At 42.2% G+C, this 20,669-nt stretch overlaps 1 protein-coding gene and 1 pseudogene across 1 annotated transcript in view; one reads left to right on the forward strand and one right to left on the reverse strand.

Moving 5' to 3' along the window:
• Positions 1-20,669, reverse strand: part of htr4 (5-hydroxytryptamine receptor 4) — a 190,722-nt gene that overhangs the window by 148,439 nt on the left and 21,614 nt on the right. The window contains exon 2 of the mRNA XM_061891849.1: positions 6,222-6,353. The gene's annotated coding sequence lies outside the window, so the exon portion shown is untranslated. The remainder of the gene's footprint in view (positions 1-6,221; positions 6,354-20,669) is intronic.
• Positions 1-20,669, forward strand: part of LOC133545903 (uncharacterized) — a 66,009-nt pseudogene that overhangs the window by 6,320 nt on the left and 39,020 nt on the right.

Raw genomic sequence — 20,669 nt, forward strand, 5'->3', positions numbered from 1 at the left:
GAAGACCCAGGACACGTTGGGAAGACTATGTCTCCCAACTGGTCTGGGAACGCCTCGGGATCCCCCGGGAAGAGTTGGATTAAGTGGCTGGGAAGAGGGAAGTCTGGGCTTCCCTGCTTAGGCTGCAGCCTCCGCGACCCGACCTCGGATAAGCGGAAGAAGATGGATGAAGGTTGGACAGCCTTTGGAAAAGTTCATTGAATTGCTAAACTCCAAACTCGCTGGCACAAAAGCGTCTTGTGTGCGGCACGTGGCGAGGGTGCGTGACAAACAGGAGAAGGGAGTGGGCCTCGTCAACCAGACATAATGCTGTGTCTCGCTGAAGCCGTGGATGCAAATGTGAGTCATCAATAAATGCTGAGACTCCTGCCACCTACCAGGCACAGATGGTGTTTGCCAACACGCTGCAGCCATGCTCCCATCCACACAACTTTTGGAGCTTAGTGACTCTGTCACACCTGGCAGCTTAGTGACTCTGTCACACTGGGAGCTTAGTGACTCTGTCACACTGGGAGCTTAGTGACTCTGTCACACTGGGAGCTTGGTGACGCTGTCACACCGGGAGCTTTGTGACTCTGTCACACTGGCAGCTTAGTGACTCTGTCACACCGGGAGCTTAGTGACTCTGTCACACCGGGAGCTTAGTGACTCTGTCACACCGGGAGCTTAGTGACTCTGTCACACTGGCAGCTTAGTGACTCTGTAACACTGGCAGCTTAGTGACTCTGTCACACTGGCAGCTTAGTGACTCTGTCACACCGGGAGCTTAGTGACTCTGTCACACCGGGAGCTTAGTGACTCTGTCACACCGGGAGCTTAGTGACTCTGTCACACTGGCAGCTTAGTGACTCTGTAACACTGGCAGCTTAGTGACTCTGTCACACCGGGAGCTTAGTGACTCTGTCACACCGGGAGCTTAGTGACTCTGTCACACCTGGAGCTTAGTGACTCTGTCACACTGGCAGCTTAGTGACTCTGTCACACCTGGCAGCTTAGTGACTCTGTCACACTGGGAGCTTGGTGACGCTGTCACACCGGGAGCTTTGTGACGCTGTCACACCGGGAGCTTTGTGACTCTGTCACACTGGGAGCTTAGTGACGCTGTCACACCGGGAGCTTAGTGACGCTGTCACACCGGGAGCTTAGTGACTCTGTCACACCGGGAGCTTAGTGACTCTGTCACACCGGGAGCTTAGTGACTCTGTCACACTGGCAGCTTAGTGACTCTGTCACACTGGCAGCTTAGTGACTCTGTCACACCGGGAGCTTAGTGACTCTGTCACACCGGGAGCTTAGTGACTCTGTCACACCGGGAGCTTAGTGACTCTGTCACACCGGGAGCTTAGTGACTCTGTCACACCGGGAGCTTTGTGACTCTGTCACACCGGGAGCTTAGTGACTCTGTCACTCCGGGAGCTTAGTGACTCTGTCACACCGGGAGCTTAGTGACTCTGTCACACCGGGAGCTTAGTGACTCTGTCACACCTGGAGCTTAGTGACTCTGTCACACCGGGAGCTTAGTGACTCTGTCACACTGGCAGCTTTGTGACTCTGTCACACCGGGAGCTTAGTGACTCTGTCACACCGGGAGCTTAGTGACTCTGTCACACTGGCAGCTTTGTGACTCTGTCACACCGGGAGCTTAGTGACTCTGTCACACCGGGAGCTTAGTGACTCTGTCACACCTGGAGCTTAGTGACTCTGTCACACCGGGAGCTTAGTGAGTCTGTCACACCGGGAGCTTAGTGACTCTGTCACACCGGGAGCTTAGTGAGTCTGTCACTCCGGGTGCTTTGTGACTCTGTCACACCGGGAGCTTGGTGACTCTGTCACACCGGGAGCTTGGTGACTCTGTCACACCGGGAGCTTTGTGACTCTGCTTAGTGACTCTGTCACACTGGGAGCTTAGTGACTCTGTCACACCGGGAGCTTAGTGACTCTGTCACACCGGGAGCTTAGTGAGTCCGTCACTCCAGGAGCTTAGTGACTCCGTCACACCGGGAGCTTAGTGACTCTGTCACACCGGGAGCTTAGTGACTCTGTCATACTGGCAGCTTTGTGACTCTGTCACACTGGCAGCTTTGTGACTCTGTCACACCGGGAGCTTTGTGACTCTGTCATACTGGCAGCTTTGTGACTCTATCACACCGGGAGCTTAGTGACTCTGTCACACCGGGAGCTTAGTGAGTCTGTCACTCCGGGAGCTTTGTGACTCTGTCACACCGGGAACTTGGTGACTCTGTCACACCGGGAGCTTAGTGACTCTGTCAGACCGGGAGCTTAGTGAGTCTGTCACTCCGGGAGCTTAGTGACTCTGTCACACCGGGAACTTGGTGACTCTGTCACACCGGGAGCTTAGTGACTCTGTCACACCGGGAGCTTGGTGACTCTGTCACACCGGGAGCTTAGTGACTCTGTCACACCGGGAGCTTGGTGACTGTCACACCGGGACCCAGAGCATAATACTACCACCACCATGCTTGACGGTAGGTTTGGTGTTCCTGGGATTAAAGGCCTCACCTTTTCTCCTCCAAACATATTGAATAAAAGAGAATAGCGTTTTATTCTCATTATTGCAGTGAACAGGTTCAAAGAACAACGATATTGGAGCAGATCCCCTAAGGTGCACACACAATTTGGTAATATAAATAGTAAAAAGAAGACAGATATTAAGATATGTATCTTTATAAAAATGTATATATATCCACACATATGCAAATATACATACATATGCAAATATATACATATACACATAAAACACTATTGCACATTATAGTCTGAAAAAATATTGCTGGATATTGTGGCCAAACAGCTCCATTTTTGTTTCATCTGACCACAGAACTTTGCCCCCCCCAAAATTAGCTGTTTAGCCACAATACCCAGCAACATGTTTGGAGGAGAAAAGGCGAGGAGGTATTCAATCCCAGGAACACCACGCCTACCGTCAAGCATGGTGGTGGTAGTATTATGCTCTGGGCCTGTTTTGCTGCATATGGAACTGCTGTTTTAAATGGGACAATGAAAAAGGAGGATTAGCTCCAAATTGTTCAGGACAACCTACCTAAATAATCAGGGAGGAGGTTGGGTCTTGGACACAATTGGTTGTTCCAACAGTTCAAAAGTGGTCAAGGAATGTCTAAAACAGGCTAGAATGAAGGTTTTAGAATGGCCTTCCCAAAGTCCTGACTTAGAAGTGTGGACAATGCTGAAGAAACAAGTCCATGTCTCACATTTAGTTGAAGTGCAGCAATTTAGTGGTGAAAATGTGCACAGAAGCTTGTGGATGGCTAGCAAAAGCACCTTATTGCAGGTAAACATTGCTGTATGTATACTTTGGATTGCTCACATTGTCAGTAGAGACATAATAAATTCATCAAAGAAGCAAACTTCATGAATGTTTATTGTGATCAACAAGTATGTGCTCCAATCACTACATCACAAACACATAAGACTTGTAGAAATGATTGGAAAGTCAAGACAGCCATGACATCATCTTCTTTACACGTGTACCTACACTTTTGACCACCACTGTATGTTTGTGGACGTCAGACTTGGGAAAAATGTCCCAAATTGGACAAAATCCAAATTATTTAAAGGAATGTTTTTTAAACGTCCCCATAGTTTGATTTTTTTAATTGTCATGCAGATCCCAAATGTGAACAGCATGCTATTGATTTATATCTGCACCTTATTGCTCTTTTGTCCTGCACTCCAACCAGCTCATGCAACACAACTCTGTTCTTATCTGCACTGTAAAGTTCTAATTGGAATGACAACAAAAGGAAGTCTAAATACGCAAAAACGGGGACTTTATATCGTGTAATACTTGCAAATGAGGTTTCCATGACAATAGAACAGCTCATTTTGAAACGTGGCAATAAAATGAGGAGTATTCACGAACACACAGAAAAGTACCCATGCTTGGCATTCCGGGTCATGGCACTGGGTCATACTTGCCAACCTTGAGACCTCCAGTTTCGGGGGGCGTGGTTAAGAGGGGAGGAGCATATTTACAGCTAGAATTCACCAAGTCAAGTATTTCATAAATATATATACATATAAATATAATACTTGAATTTCAGTGTTCATTTATTTACACACACATAACACTCATCTACTCATTGTCGAGGTAAGGGTTGAATTGTCCATCCTTGTTCTATTCTCTGTCACTGTTTTTCTAACTATATGCATGTACAGTTTATGGCAGTATTGTCCTGTTTAAGAGTAATGAAAATAATAATAATGGATTAGATTTATATTGCGCTTTCCTATTGTTAGATACTCAAAGCGCTCACAGAGAAGTGGGAAGCCCTCATTCATTCACACCTGGTGGTGGTAAGCTACATTTGTAGCCACATCTGCAATGAGGTGGACTGACGGAAGCGTGGCTGCCAGTTTGCGCCTACGGCCCCTCCGACCACCACCAAACATTCATTCATCATTCATTCACCAGTGTGAGCGGCACCGGGGGCAAAGGTGAAGTGTCCTGCCCAAGGACACAACCGCAGCGATTTTTTGGGATGTTAATAGGTGGGAAGCGAACCTGCAACCCTCAGGTTTCTGGCACGGCCGCTCTACCCACTACGCCATGCCACCCCTAAGAGTGTCACAATATCACTGTTTACGTCAGATGAAGTGCTTTACGGTAGACAAAAACGTGACTGCTGTTGTTGTGTGTTGTTGTTACCGCGCTGGGAGGACGTTAATGAAACTGCCTAACAATAAACCCACATAAGAAACCAAGAACTCGCCCTCGATCATTCCACAGTTATAACGTCATTGGGCAGACGCGGGAACGTGGACGTGAAAACAGGCTGTCCTCACTCAGGTCCGCATGGAGCTGGAAGGGGCGTGGCCTCCAGCGCCGCCTGAATTTCAGGAGATTTTCGGGAGAAAATTTGGTTTTCGGGAGAGGCGCTGATTTTGGGGAGTCTCCCGGAAAATCCGGGAGGGTTGGCAAGTATGCACTTGGTACCTACCGCCCGGGTGGAAATGTGAGCGGTACCCGGTCCCTACTGGCGCTGGATGCAAAAGGAAGCGTCAGGGGGGAAAAAAAAAAAAGCATTGATTTAGTGGAGCAGAGCGGAGGACTTGACTTTTAATTAGCGCTCTTACTGCAAGAAAGGAGTGCGCACGGCGATACGGAGGAGGGAAAAGGAAGAGGCTTGTTTCGCCAAGATGAAGAGGCCGCTTGGTTGGCACGGCAACCGTGCTGGCTGGACATGGCGGGGAATTGCATGCAGCACTCGGGATGTTTTTCAGGAGGGCATCTGATGCCAGGGGAGGAATCCCACCGAGCAAAGGTGATTCATGCAGGTGTGAAACATCAAAGATTTGTTTTGTAGATGAGGACTCAATCCTGGATCACTTCCTTCTAATTTGACTTTTACATTCTTTTGTATTCTTACTTCTGGGCCATGAAGGATTTGGAGGTTTTTAAAGCTAACTATTGTAAAAAAAAGTTAAAGCACGGTGGTAGAGGGGTTAGTGCGTCTGCCTCACAATACAAAGGTCCTGGGTTCAATCCTGCGCTCGCGATCTTTCTGTGTGGAGTTTGCATGTTCTCCCCGTGACTGCGTGGGTTCCCTCCGGGTACTCCAATTCCGGATGAGTTTTTGAAGTATAAAAATGAACCTTAAATTTTGCATAAAAGAAAGTGATGTTCTAAATGTGTCCACTAGATGGCGCAATAGCAATTATTTTTATCTTTGTAGACGATGCTATGTATGTACAAAATTGTTAGAATAATTATGTCATCACACAACTCTTATGCTTTAAGGCTGTTGCTGTAGTTATTATCAATCGTGCTGAAGTTGTACTTTTCTATCTGTGCAAAGGGACAACTTACAATCCAAGATTGTGAGTCGTCTCGAATCGGTGTTTATGTCCAGAACATTTAGTACCGTGACAAAGACAAAGCAGAGACATGGCGATATCACGAGTGTCAGCACACTTCCATTTCTGAATAATCATATATTGTGTCCAATTGGGGCTGCAAAAATGAGCCCCCCTTCCTTCCTTTACCAGGAATTGATTAACGTGGAGCCCGACTTAAACAAGTTGAAAAACTTATTGGGGTGTTACCATTTAGTGCTCAATTGTACGGAATATGTACTGAACGGTGCAATCTACTAATAAAAGTATCAATCAATCAATCAGAAGCAGCTCAGTGATGTAACCAGGGACCTCCCAGATAAATAGAGGAGCAGGTGGGACTGTACCTTAGAGCGTGGTGGGAGATTGTAAGCGAGTGTGCAGCCCCAAACGTCTCTCCTCATTGAGCCAAATTGAAATCTGCCGCTGCAAAATTCCTTGCTTCTTGTCTGTTTCATAGATGTCATCAGTGTTTGAACCTGACAAAAAATAAACCACACGTTAGTACATCAGTTGAGGAAGATGAGCAAACAACATAAACATCCTGTCATTTGGTTTTGATATACTTTTATCTTGATATTTTGAAAATGAACACCAATGAGTTGGCTGATGAACATAACATAATTTATCCTAAAATATAAATAACAACAAATAAAGATAGAATACTATTAATCAAGTGTAAACAAAACCAATAACTTTATGATTTCTACATTTTGCTTAATCCTTAAACACTTTAATCAATCAATCTTTAAACCAAGAAAACAATCTGAAGCTGTCTTTATTTTGAAGTTATAAGTTGGAGTTTGACACCCCGGGTGTCGACGCTTAGTTCCACAGCAACACGTAACTTATCATCGAGATAAGCCAACGAAGGAGCGGCCATTTTGGAAAGCGGAGTCAGAAGAGACCACTTGGGAAAAGAATGTCAGTCCTCGGGAAGAAGGACTGACATTGCATCTTTGACCAAGGACTCTGATGATTAGATATGATGCTAACATGCTTTGTTAGCTTAGCACAAAGCAGTTGTGGAGGTTTAGCACGGAGAGTTTAGCACACAGGTGTCCAAAGTACACCTTCTGAAAATACTATTAAAGAAAAATACTTTAAAACATGGAATAAAAGAGCAAACAGCTCTTATTTCAGCTGAATATGACATTTAATCAATAAATAGTGAAGGTTAAAACATTGTTGTGCAGAGAGACGAGTGTTGTTAGCTTGTGCAAAATGTAATGTGCACAACATCAGACGCGGTCATTCAGGTCAAAACGTGACAGACGACATTAGCAAACTTCTTTGGCAATCAAAACACGATCGGAACATTCCACAGCTTCTGCTATTGTTGCGTAAAACTGGGACCCAAACAGGGTGTAGCACCTCCTCCAAATGCAAGTGCTCCTACAGCAGGAATACTCATTTGTCTGGGAAGGCACCAGTCAGTATCATGGTGAGTCAGTAAGTATCATGGTGAGTCAGTAAGTATCATGGTGAGTCACTAAGTATCATGGTGAGTCAGTAAGTATCACGGTGAGTCGGTAAGTATCACGGTGAGTCAGTAAGTATCATGGTGAGTCACTAAGTATGATGGTGAGTCAGTAAGTATCATGGTGAGTCAGTAAGTATCATGGTGAGTCAGTAAGTATCATGGTGAGTCAGTAAGTATCATGGTGAGTCAGTAAGTATCATGGTGAGTCAGTAAGTATCATGGTGAGTCACTAAGTATGATGGTGAGTCAGTAAGTATCATGGTGAGTCAGTAAGTATCATGGTGAGTCAGTAAGTATCATGGTGAGTCAGTAAGTATCATGGTGAGTCAGTAAGTATCATGGTGAGTCACTAAGTATCATGGTGAGTCAGTAAGTATCATGGTGAGTCAGTAAGTATCACGGTGAGTCGGTAAGTATCCCGGTGAGTCGGTAAGTATCATGGTGAGTCACTAAGTATCATGGTGAGTCAGTAAGTATCACGGTGAGTCGGTAAGTATCACGGTGAGTCAGTAAGTATCATGGTGAGTCACTAAGTATGATGGTGAGTCAGTAAGTATCATGGTGAGTCAGTAAGTATCATGGTGAGTCACTAAGTATGATGGTGAGTCAGTAAGTATCATGGTGAGTCAGTAAGTATCATGGTGAGTCAGTAAGTATCATGGTGAGTCAGTAAGTATCATGGTGAGTCAGTAAGTATCATGGTGAGTCACTAAGTATCATGGTGAGTCAGTAAGTATCATGGTGAGTCAGTAAGTATCACGGTGAGTCGGTAAGTATCCCGGTGAGTCGGTAAGTATCATGGTGAGTCACTAAGTATCATGGTGAGTCAGTAAGTATCATGGTGAGTCGGTAAGTATCACGGTGAGTCGGTAAATATCACGGTGAGTCAGTAAGTATCATGGTGAGTCACTAAGTATCATGGTGAGTCAGTAAGTATCATGGTGAGTCACTAAGTATCATGGTGAGTCAGTAAGTATCATGGAGAGTCAGTAAGTATCATGGTGAGTCACTAAGTATCATGGTGAGTCAGTAAGTATCATGGTGAGTCACTAAGTATCATGGTGAGTCAGTAAGTATCATGGTGAGTCACTAAGTATCATGGTGAGTCAGTAAGTATCATGGTGAGTCAGTAAGTATCATCGTGAGTCAGTAAGTATCATGGTGAGTCAGTAAGTATCACGGTGAGTCAGTAAGTATCATGGTGAGTCACTAAGTATCATGGTGAGTCGGTAAGTATCATGGTGAGTCAGTAAGTATCATGGTGAGTCAGTAAGTATCATGGTGAGTCAGTAAGTATCATGGTGAGTCAGTAAGTATCATGGTGAGTCAGTAAGTATCATGGTGAGTCAGTAAGTATCATGGTGAGTCACTAAGTATCATGGTGAGTCACTAAGTATCATGGTGAGTCGGTAAGTATCATGGTGAGTCAGTAAGTATCATGGTGAGTCAGTAAGTATCATGGTGAGTCAGTAAGTATCATGGTGAGTCGGTAAGTATCATGGTGAGTCGGTAAGTATCATGGTGAGTCGGTAAGTATCATGGTGAGTCGGTAAGTATCATGGTGAGTCGGTAAGTATCATGGTGAGTCGGTAAGTATCATGGTGAGTCGGTAAGTATCATGGTGAGTCGGTAAGTATCATGGAGAGTCAGTAAGTATCATGGTGAGTCAGTAAGTATCATGGTGAGTCAGTAAGTATCATGGTGAGTCGGTAAGTATCATGGTGAGTCAGTAAGTATCACTGTGAGTCAGTAAGTATCATGGAGAGTCGGTAAGTATCATGGTGAGTCAGTAAGTATCATGGAGAGTCAGTAAGTATCATGGTGAGTCAGTAAGTATCATGGTGAGTCGGTAAGTATCATGGTGAGTCAGTAAGTATCATGGTGAGTCAGTAAGTATCATGGTGAGTCAGTAAGTATCATGGTGAGTCAGTAAGTATCATGGTGAGTCAGTAAGTATCATGGTGAGTCAGTAAGTATCATGGTGAGTCAGTAAGTATCATGGTGAGTCAGTAAGTATCATGGTGAGTCAGTAAGTATCATGGTGAGTCAGTAAGTATCATGGTGAGTCAGTAAGTATCATGGAGAGTCAGTAAGTATCATGGAGAGTCACTAAGTATCATGGTGAGTCAGTAAGTATCATGGTGAGTCAGTAAGTATCATGGTGAGTCGGTAAGTATCATGGTGAGTCGGTAAGTATCATGGTGAGTCGGTAAGTATCATGGTGAGTCGGTAAGTATCATGGAGAGTCAGTAAGTATCACTGTGAGTCAGTAAGTATCATGGAGAGTCGGTAAGTATCATGGTGAGTCAGTAAGTATCATGGAGAGTCAGTAAGTATCATGGTGAGTCAGTAAGTATCATGGTGAGTCGGTAAGTATCATGGTGAGTCAGTAAGTATCATGGTGAGTCAGTAAGTATCATGGTGAGTCGGTAAATATCATGGTGAGTCAGTAAGTATCATGGTGAGTCAGTAAGTATCATGGTGAGTCAGTAAGTATCATGGTGAGTCAGTAAGTATCATGGTGAGTCAGTAAGTATCATGGTGAGTCAGTAAGTATCATGGTGAGTCAGTAAGTATCATGGTGAGTCAGTAAGTATCATGGTGAGTCAGTAAGTATCATGGAGAGTCAGTAAGTATCATGGTGAGTCAGTAAGTATCATGGTGAGTCAGTAAGTATCATGGTGAGTCAGTAAGTATCATGGTGAGTCAGTAAGTATCATGGTGAGTCAGTAAGTATCATGGAGAGTCAGTAAGTATCATGGTGAGTCAGTAAGTATCATGGTGAGTCGGTAAGTATCATGGTGAGTCGGTAAGTATCATGGTGAGTCGGTAAGTATCATGGTGAGTCGGTAAGTATCATGGAGAGTCAGTAAGTATCACTGTGAGTCAGTAAGTATCATGGAGAGTCGGTAAGTATCATGGTGAGTCAGTAAGTATCATGGTGAGTCAGTAAGTATCATGGAGAGTCAGTAAGTATCATGGTGAGTCAGTAAGTATCATGGTGAGTCAGTAAGTATCATGGTGAGTCAGTAAGTATCATGGTGAGTCAGTAAGTATCATGGTGAGTCAGTAAGTATCACGGTGAGTCAGTAAGTATCACGGTGAGTCAGTAAGTATCACGGTGAGTCGGTAAGTATCCCGGTGAGTCGGTAAGTATCACGGTGAGTCGGTAAATATCACGGTGAGTCGGTAAGTATCACGGTGAGTCAGTAAGTATCATGGAGAGTCAGTAAGTATCATGGTGAGTCACTAAGTATCATGGTGAGTCAGTAAGTATCATGGTGAGTCACTAAGTATCATGGTGAGTCAGTAAGTATCATGGTGAGTCACTAAGTATCATGGTGAGTCAGTAAGTATCATGGTGAGTCAGTAAGTATCATGGTGAGTCACTAAGTATCATGGTGAGTCAGTAAGTATCACGGTGAGTCAGTAAGTATCATGGTGAGTCAGTAAGTATCATGGTGAGTCAGTAAGTATCATGGTGAGTCAGTAAGTATCATGGTGAGTCAGTAAGTATCATGGTGAGTCAGTAAGTATCATGGTGAGTCAGTAAGTATCATGGTGAGTCAGTAAGTATCATGGTGAGTCAGTAAGTATCATGGTGAGTCAGTAAGTATCATGGTGAGTCAGTAAGTATCATGGTGAGTCAGTAAGTATCATGGAGAGTCAGTAAGTATCATGGTGAGTCGGTAAGTATCATGGTGAGTCGGTAAGTATCATGGTGAGTCGGTAAGTATCATGGTGAGTCAGTAAGTATCATGGTGAGTCAGTAAGTATCATGGTGAGTCACTAAGTATCATGGTGAGTCGGTAAGTATCATGGTGAGTCAGTAAGTATCATGGTGAGTCAGTAAGTATCATGGTGAGTCAGTAAGTATCATGGTGAGTCAGTAAGTATCATGGTGAGTCACTAAGTATCATGGTGAGTCACTAAGTATCATGGTGAGTCACTAAGTATCATGGTGAGTCAGTAAGTATCATGGTGAGTCAGTAAGTATCATGGTGAGTCAGTAAGTATCATGGTGAGTCAGTAAGTATCATGGTGAGTCACTAAGTATCATGGTGAGTCACTAAGTATCATGGTGAGTCGGTAAGTATCATGGTGAGTCAGTAAGTATCATGGTGAGTCAGTAAGTATCATGGTGAGTCAGTAAGTATCATGGTGAGTCACTAAGTATCATGGTGAGTCAGTAAGTATCATGGTGAGTCAGTAAGTATCATGGTGAGTCACTAAGTATCATGGTGAGTCAGTAAGTATCATGGTGAGTCAGTAAGTATCATGGTGAGTCAGTAAGTATCATGGTGAGTCAGTAAGTATCATGGTGAGTCAGTAAGTATCATGGTGAGTCAGTAAGTATCATGGTTGGTCAGTAAGTATCATGGTGAGTCAGTAAGTATCATGGTGAGTCACTAAGTATCATGGAGAGTCAGTAAGTATCATGGTGAGTCAGTAAGTATCATGGTGAGTCAGTAAGTATCATGGTGAGTCAGTAAGTATCATGGTGAGTCACTAAGTATCATGGAGAGTCAGTAAGTATCATGGTGAGTCAGTAAGTATCATGGTGAGTCAGTAAGTATCATGGTGAGTCAGTAAGTATCATGGTGAGTCAGTAAGTATCATGGAGAGTCAGTAAGTATCATGGTGAGTCAGTAAGTATCATGGTGAGTCAGTAAGTATCATGGTGAGTCAGTAAGTATCATGGTGAGTCAGTAAGTATCATGGTGAGTCAGTAAGTATCATGGAGAGTCAGTAAGTATCATGGTGAGTCAGTAAGTATCATGGTGAGTCAGTAAGTATCATGGAGAGTCAGTAAGTATCATGGTGAGTCAGTAAGTATCATGGTGAGTCAGTAAGTATCATGGTGAGTCAGTAAGTATCATGGAGAGTCAGTAAGTATCATGGTGAGTCAGTAAGTATCATGGTGAGTCAGTAAGTATCATGGTGAGTCACTAAGTATCATGGTGAGTCAGTAAGTATCATGGTGAGTCAGTAAGTATCACGGTGAGTCAGTAAGTATCATGGTGAGTCAGTAAGTATCATGGTGAGTCGGTAAGTATCATGGTGAGTCAGTAAGTATCATGGTGAGTCGGTAAGTATCATGGTGAGTCAGTAAGTATCACTGTGAGTCAGTAAGTATCATGGTGAGTCAGTAAGTATCATGGTGAGTCGGTAAGTATCATGGTGAGTCAGTAAGTATCACTGTGAGTCAGTAAGTATCATGGTGAGTCAGTAAGTATCATGGTGAGTCAGTAAGTATCACGGTGAGTCAGTAAGTATCATGGAGAGTCGGTAAGTATCATGGTGAGTCAGTAAGTATCATGGTGAGTCAGTAAGTATCACGGTGAGTCAGTAAGTATCATGGTGAGTCAGTAAGTATCATGGTGAGTCGGTAAGTATCATGGTGAGTCAGTAAGTATCACTGTGAGTCAGTAAGTATCATGGTGAGTCAGTAAGTATCATGGTGAGTCGGTAAGTATCATGGTGAGTCAGTAAGTATCACTGTGAGTCAGTAAGTATCATGGTGAGTCAGTAAGTATCACTGTGAGTCAGTAAGTATCATGGAGAGTCGGTAAGTATCATGGTGAGTCAGTAAGTATCATGGTGAGTCAGTAAGTATCATGGTGAGTCAGTAAGTATCATGGTGAGTCGGTAAGTATCATGGTGAGTCAGTAAGTATCACGGTGAGTCAGTAAGTATCATGGTGAGTCAGTAAGTATCATGGTGAGTCGGTAAGTATCATGGTGAGTCAGTAAGTATCATGGTGAGTCAGTAAGTATCATGGTGAGTCAGTAAGTATCATGGTGAGTCAGTAAGTATCACGGTGAGTCAGTAAGTATCATGGTGAGTCGGTAAGTATCATGGTGAGTCAGTAAGTATCATGGTGAGTCAGTAAGTATCATGGTGAGTCAGTAAGTATCACGGTGAGTCAGTAAGTATCATGGTGAGTCAGTAAGTATCATGGTGAGTCGGTAAGTATCATGGTGAGTCAGTAAGTATCATGGTGAGTCAGTAAGTATCATGGTGAGTCAGTAAGTATCATGGTGAGTCAGTAAGTATCATGGTGAGTCAGTAAGTATCATGGTGAGTCACTAAGTATCACGGTGAGTCAGTAAGTATCATGGTGAGTCAGTAAGTATCATGGTGAGTCAGTAAGTATCATGGTGAGTCAGTAAGTATCATGGTGAGTCAGTAAGTATCATGGTGAGTCAGTAAGTATCATGGTGAGTCAGTAAGTATAAAATAATTCACAACTTCTGGCACCGCCACTAAAATGCCGCCACAAAGCTAACAAACGTCCAGTGCACGGCCCTGAGGAGCAGACATGTGGTCTCTCCTGACCCACCTGGCAAGTAAGGGGTTAACACCTTCTTTGTTCACACAGCAAGGCTCCTTTGATCTCGAAAGAGGCTCATTAACTTCCTGCCACGGCTCACAACAACTCTGCTAACAAACTTTGAGGCGGCAGATGTGAAAGTTTAGCAACAACATGGCTGGAGAAGAAAAGAGGCCGAGATGAGTGGAAAGTGCAGCACAAACAAACACAACATCAACAACATCCTTTGAGGACATCATGTTGGCCGAGTTGACTTCTCAGACTTTTCTTCTGCCGGCTGCTGGCGACTAATAGTCTTTATTACTGGAACTGACAATAAACTTGGACTGTAAACGGCCTGTGAAGGCTGAAATGCTCATGTTAGCATGCTAATGGTTAGCATGTGTCAAGTACCATGTTATATATATCTGAGGTGTTCTGTTGCAAAATTGGCTCTGTAAAATGTAGCATGCTAACAGTTAGCATATGTCAAATACCAGGTTATATAAATCTGAGGTGTTCTGCTGCAAAACTGTCTCTAAAATTCAGCATGCTAACAGTTAGCATGCTAAAAGTTAGCATGTGTCTAGTACCAGGTTATATAAATGAAGTGTTCTGCTGCAAAATTGTCTCTAAAATTCAGCATGCTAACAGTTAGCATGCTAACAGTTAGCATGCTAAAAGTTAGCATGTGTCTAGTACCAGGTTATATAAATGAAGTGTTCTGCTGCAAAATTGTCTCAAAAATTCAGCATGCTAACAGTTAGCATGCTAACAGTTAGCATGTGTCTAGTACCAGGTTATATAAATGAAGTGTTCTGCTGCAAAATTGTCTCTAAAATTCAGCATGCTAACAGTTAGCATGCTAACAGTTAGCATGTGTCTAGTACCAGGTTATATAAATGAGGTGTTCTGCTGCAAAACTGTCTCTAAAATTCAGCATGCTAACAGTTAGCATGCTAAAAGTTAGCATGTGTCTAGTACCAGGTTATATAAATGAAGTGTTCTGCTGCAAAATTGTCTCTAAAATTCAGCATGTTAACAGTTAGCATGCTAACAGTTAGCATGTGTCTAGTACCAGGTTATATAAATCTGAGGTGTTCTGCTGCAAAATTGTCTCTAAAATTCAGCATGCTAACAGTTAGCATGCTAACAGTTTGCATGTGTCAAGTACTATGCTACATAAATGTGAAGTGGTCTGTTGCATAAATGGCTCTAAAATTCAGCATTTTAACAAACAGCACGCTAAAAGTTAGTAAAATGGTAATTGGGTTGTACTTGTATAGCACTTTTCTAACCCTTTTAAGGAGCCCAAAGCGCTTTGACACTATTTCCACATTCACCCATTCACACACTGACGGTCAAGTACCAAGTTACATGAGTGAGGCCTCCGGTTAAGAAACTGGCTGCTAACAATTAGCATGCTCACAGTTAGCATGCTAACTGTGAGCATGCTAACAGTCAAGTACCAAGTTACATGAGTGAGGCCTTCGGCTAAGAAACTGGCTGCAAAAGTTAGCATGCTAATGTTAGCAACACTGCTGAGGCTGAACCAATCGGTGTTTTGTTCTCGTCACTTGGCCATTACTTATGTATTTTTAATTTATTTAGCCCTTTTAATGCGTGAAGTGACTTAATTCAGTGCAAAAAGAGGTGGAACATGAGTTGTGTTCACATGGTTAGCATATATTGATTGTAGCGGTCTGATGTGCGGCATGGTCTAAAGTGGCCCCCACATCACATGGTTTAAAGTGGCCCCCACATCACATGGTTTAAAGTGGCCCCCACATCACATGGTTTAAGGTGGCCCCCACATCACATGGTTTAAGGTGGCCCCCACATCACATGGTCTAAAGTGGCCCCCACATCACATGGTTTAAAGTGGCCCCCACATCACATGGTTTAAAGTGGCCCCCACATCACATGGTTTAAAGTGGCACCCACATTACATGGTTTAAAGTGGCCCCCACATTACATGGTTTAAAGTGGCCCCCACATTACATGGTTTAAAGTGGCCCCCACATCACATGGTCTAAAGTGGCCCCCACATCACATGGTTTAAAGTGGCCCCCACATCATATGGTTTAAAGTGGCCCCCACATCACATGGTTTAAAGTGGCCCCCACATCACATGGTTTAAAGTGGCCCCCACATCATATGGTTTAAAGTGGCCCCCACATCATATGGTTTAAAGTGGCCCCCACATCACATGGTCTAAAGTGGCCCCCACATCACATGGTTTAAAGTGGCCCCCACATCACATGGTCTAAAGTGGCCCCCACGTCACATGGTTTAAAGTGGCCCCCACATCATATGGTTTAAAGTGGCCCCCACATCACATGGTTTAAAGTGGCCCCCACATCACATGGTTTAAAGTGGCCCCCACATCACATGGTTTAAAGTGGCCCCCACATCACATGGTCTAAAGTGGCCCCCCAGCTGTGTATCAGCGAGACTGTGGGCGAGGAAGAAGGACAATTCCATGAATCAGGAGGCGGCCATGGCAGACAACCAGGAGAAGATGACAAAGAGGAGAGTGTGCAGCCGGGCGGTGACAATCAAGGCTGCTGGCCGATGTTTATCTCTGCTGGCCGATGTTTATCTCTGCTGGCGTGCGCGGCCTCGCTCACACTCTGACAAGCATTGGTCAATTTGGGGAAAGAAGTGCAAGATGTGCAGCTGTGATTGTGGCCAGACGATGCTAACACATTATGCTGGCCAGACCATGCTAACACATTATGCTGGCCAGACCATGCTAACACATTATGTTGGCCAGACCATGCTAACACATTATGTTGGCCAGACCATGCTAACACATAATGTTGGCCAGACCATGCTAACACATTATGCTGGCCAGACCATGCTAACACATTATGCTGGCCAGACCATGCTAACACATTATGCTGGCCAGACCATGCTAACACATTATGCTGGCCAGACCATGCTAACACATTATGCTGGCCAGACCATGCTAACACATTATGCTGGCCAGACCATGCTAACACATTATGCTGGCCAGACCATGCTAACACATTATGCTGGCCAGACCATGCTAACACATTATGCTGGCCAGACCATGCTAACACATTATGCTGGCCAGACCATGCTAACACATTATGTTGGCCAGACCATGCTAACACATTATGCTGGCCAGACCATGCTAACACATTATGCTGGCCGGACGATGCTAACACATTATGCTGGCCAGACGATGCTAACACTTTATGCTGGCCAGACGATGCTAACACATTATGCTGGCCAGACCATGCTAACACATTATGCTGGCCAGACGATGCTAACACATTATGCTGGCCAGACCATGCTAACACATTATGCTGGCCAGACCATGCTAACACATTATGCTGGCCAGACCATGCTAACACATAATGCTGGCCAGACCATGCTAACACATTATGCTGGCCAGACCATGCTAACACATTATGCTGGCCAGACCATGCTAACACATTATGCTGGCCAGACCATGCTAACACATTATGCTGGCCAGACCGTGCTAACACATTATGCTGGCCAGACCATGCTAACACATTATGCTGGCCAGACCATGCTAACACATTATGCTGGCCGGACGATGCTAACACATTATGCTGGCCAGACGATGCTAACACATTATGCTGGCCAGACGATGCTAACACATTATGCTGGCCAGACGATGCTAACACATTATGTTGGCCAGACGATGCTAACACATTATGCTGGCCAGACGATGCTAACACATTATGCTGGCCAGACGATGCTAACACATTATGCTGGCCAGACGATGCTAACACATTATGCTGGCGGCCAGCGGGTTGGCGGCAAAGTGGCCGAATAACCGACATGGTGGGACTCTCTCTTTTAGGAACAATCAGAAGTAACCCACACTTTTTGACGCATACATATATACATACAGTACATACATATATACATACATATATAAACATACATATACAAACATACATACATATACACATACATATATAAACATACTTATAGATATACAAACATACATATACACATACATATAGGCATACATATACATATATAAACATACATATACAAACCTACGTATACATATACAAATACATATAGACATACATGTACATATATAAACATACATATTTCCAATTATACACACACATATATAAAAAACACATATACAAACATACATATATAAATATACATATACACATACAAACATACATATACACAGGTAAACATAAATATACATACATACATACATACATACATACACATATACAAACATACACATACACATCCATGTACATATACATATAGACATACAAACATACATATACAAACATCCATCCATCCATTATCTGCCGCTTATTCCCTTTGGAGTCGCGTGGGGCGCTGGTGCCTATCTCAGCTACAATCGGGTGGAAGGCGGCGTATACCCTGGACAAGTCGCCACCTCAACGCAGATATACAAACATACATATACATAAATACATACACATACTTACACATATAGACATACATAGATAAAAATACACATACAAACCTTCATATACAAATATACATACATATTCATAAACACACATATACATATACACATTCATCTACAAACATACATCTGCACATACATAAATATATATAAACATATATATACATGCATATACTTATACAAACATTCATCCATCCATTTTCTGCCGCTTATTCCCTTTGGAGTCGCGTGGGGCACTGGTGCCTATCTCAGCTACAATCGGGCGGGAGGTGGCGTACACCCTGGACAAGTCGCCACCTCATCGCAGATATACAAACATACACATACGAACATACATATATACATACATACATACATATATATATATATATATATATATATATATACATATATATGTATATATATATATATATATATCTATATATATATATATATATATACATATATATGTATATATATATATATATATATATATGTGTGTATATTATATATATACATATATATATATATATATGTGTGTATATTATATATATACACATATATATATATATATATATATATATATATATATACACACACATACATATACAAACATACATATGCACATACATAAATATATATAAACATAAACAAACATACATGTATACATACAAACATACATATACATACATACGCACATACACAAACATACATAAACACATACATTTACATATATAATCATACATATACATATATACATATATGAAAATACATATACGTACATACTGCACATACATACATTCATATACCTAAACACATACATTTACATATATAAATATACATATAGACATTGATTGATTGATTGAAACTAGTATTAGTAGATAGCACAGTACAGTACATATTTTGTACAATTGACCACTAAATGGTAACACCCCAATAAGTTTTTCAACTTGTTTAAGTCGGGGTCCACCTTCATCAATCCATGGTAATAGAAATACATATACAAACATATATACATACACATATACTGTACAAACATACACATACAAACATACATACATACATACACATATACTGTACAATACTGTACAAATATACATATACAAACATACATACATACATACACATGTACTGTACAAACATACATATACAAACATACATATACAAACATACATACATACACATATACTGTACAAACATACATATACAAACATACATACACATACACATATACTGTACAAACATACATACATACATACACATATACTGTACAAACATACATATACAAACATACATATACAAACATACATATACTGTACAAACATACATACATACACATATACTGTACAAACATACATATACAAACATACATACATACATACACATATAGTGTACAAACATACATATACAAACATACATATACAAACATACATATACTGTACAAACATACATACATACACATATACTGTACAAACGTACATATACAAACATACATACATACATACACATATACTGTACAAACATACATATACAAACATACATATAAAAACATACATATACAAACATACATACATACATACACATATAGTGTACAAACATACATATACAAACATACATATACAAACATACATACATACATACACATATACTGTACAAACATGCATATACAAACATACATACATACATACATACACATATAGTGTACAAACATACATATACAAACATACATATACAAACATACATATACTGTACAAACATACATATACAAACATACATATACAAACATACATACATACATACACATATAGTGTACAAACATACATATACATATATAAACACATACACTATATTGCCAAAAGTATTTGGCCACCTGCCTTGACTCACATATGAAGTTGAAGTGCCATCCCAGTCCTAACCCATAGGGTTCAATATGAACTTTTGCAGTTAATACAGCTTCAACTCTTCTGGGAAGGCTGTCCACAAGGTTGCAGAGTGTGTTCATAGCAATTTTCCACTATTCTTGCAAAATAATTTGGTGAGGTGACACACTTGATGTTGGTGGAGAAGGCCCGGCTCTCAGTCTCCCTTCTAATTCATCCCAAAGGTGTTCTATCGGGTTCAGGTCAGGACTCTGTGCAGGCCAGTCAAGTTCATCCACACCAGACTCTGTCATCCATGTCTTTATGGCCCTTGTGTACAGTCATGTTTTAAAAGGAAGGGGCCCGCTCCAAACTGTTCCCACAAGGTTGGGAGTATGGAATTGTCCAAAATGTTATGGTAACCTGGAGCATTCAAAGTTCCTTTCACTGGCACTAAGGGGCCTAAAAAGCAACCCCACACCATAATTCCTCCTCCACCAAATTTCACAATGGGCACAATGCAGTGCAAAATGTAGTGTTCTCCTGGAAATTTGACAACTGGATTTGTTGCACAGGTAGACTTCCTATGACAGTTCCACGCTGTTGGGGAAAGGACAAGTTCTCAACGTTGTTTCAATGTCTTCTGCCTACTGGAGATACTTTTTTTGCTAGCTCGAACTTTACGTGAGCGGTGAC

This window comes from Nerophis ophidion, linkage group LG29 (genome assembly GCF_033978795.1).
Source record: "Nerophis ophidion isolate RoL-2023_Sa linkage group LG29, RoL_Noph_v1.0, whole genome shotgun sequence".
Taxonomy (NCBI): Eukaryota; Metazoa; Chordata; class Actinopteri; order Syngnathiformes; family Syngnathidae; genus Nerophis; species Nerophis ophidion.